At 24.9% G+C, this 1,510-nt stretch overlaps 1 protein-coding gene across 2 annotated transcripts in view; it reads right to left on the reverse strand.

Annotated features, from left to right (window-relative positions):
• The window catches only part of LOC106686120 (sodium-coupled monocarboxylate transporter 2), a 131,231-nt gene that overhangs the window by 111,398 nt on the left and 18,323 nt on the right, over nt 1-1,510 (reverse strand). The gene's annotated exons all lie outside the window — the stretch shown is intronic.

Here is a 1,510-nt window from a genome sequence, read left to right on the forward strand (position 1 = left end):
ACGAAGTTTGACTTATTTAGTTTTGTCATTACTGACCGCAAATTCATATATATATATATATTATAATGTACAGTTGTAAATAGCAATAAATAAATTTAAAAAAAAAATCATATACATGTTAACAAAAAAAATGAATAATGATTAAAATAAAAATAAGAAAAATAATATAGGCACATTACAAATAAAAATTTTTAAAAAATGATAAAATAAATAATAGAAAAATAAGTATACAGCCAAGAAAAAAGAAAATTAATAAATCAAGTAAAATAAGTCAGAAATGACAAAATATGTAAACAATCATGGAAACAGAAAATTATAGTTGACTAAATAAAATAAATCAAGCAAGTAAAATAAATCGGGCTGTTTGTAGACTTCTTATCTTTGCTATTCAATATTTTAGTATAATATTTGTTAACAGTTACTTAGGCATTTCTTTGAAATCGTTATTTAAATTCATGAAAAAGATACTTCAAATAAATTTACATATTCTGGCAGGAGTTCAAATAACAAACAATAGAGATAAGAAATTCCATTTTGAAATTTTCACCATAAAATATCAAACCAATAAAAACCTCTACTAAAACTCATTAAGGGTACTGGGTAGCTGTACTTAGGGGATATGGGAAAACAAGCTATAGGAATTTGCTGAGGTTAGTATCGACAACAAACGCTAGGTGAACCCTGCCTACTCTCAAGGAAATTAAAATTTGTTTTATTTTTATAGACTACAGAGGATGAAATACATATAAAAAGTTAATAAATCATCGAAATCCCCAAAAAACAATCTATACCTAATTTTATAATTATTAATACATATTTTATATTAATGCCATATGTTTATGTCTACGACTAGAGATATTTTTTATATAATCAATGTAATAAATATATACATTTCTGTTGATATTTTGATTGGCAATGTAACGAGATGTAATTTGGAAAATACGATTATCATTGCTTTGTTAATTACTGACTGATATTCCTATCTCTTTTTGGTTTGCGAAATGGTTTACTATCGCAATCAACTTCTTCACACAACATCACAGACACTGAAAAATACACTGATTATGACTTTTAATCGAACAAAAATTAACCATTTCAAGAGATAGCGGACCAGAATCAAATATTAGCTCAAATTTCGCAATAAAAAATAAAAATGTGGCGGCCAATTTGGCCATCCACAAGGACAATTTAACAATTACAAGCTCATTATACATTCTTTTGTAGCAATTTTAATTATTGCAATTATAGCAACATTATTATTAATAATTTAACATACCTTAAATATAAACTTACACTTCACATTCAATTATTTAAAAAGGTTTTCAGGCTATTCTGCCCAAGTCATTAATAACAGTCAAATCACCCTATGAAATAATAAATTAATAGGAAATCACATTAATTATTAATAAATTTTTAAAACCTTTATCTCTCTCTATATATACAAATAGACTCAAATATTTTTCTTTTGGACATATTATTTTCTTTATGAAAAATTATTGTGGTATCAATG

Source organism: Halyomorpha halys, unplaced genomic scaffold, assembly GCF_000696795.3.
Source record: "Halyomorpha halys isolate HHAL.00 unplaced genomic scaffold, Hhal_1.1 Scaffold34.1, whole genome shotgun sequence".
Taxonomy (NCBI): domain Eukaryota; kingdom Metazoa; phylum Arthropoda; class Insecta; order Hemiptera; family Pentatomidae; genus Halyomorpha; species Halyomorpha halys.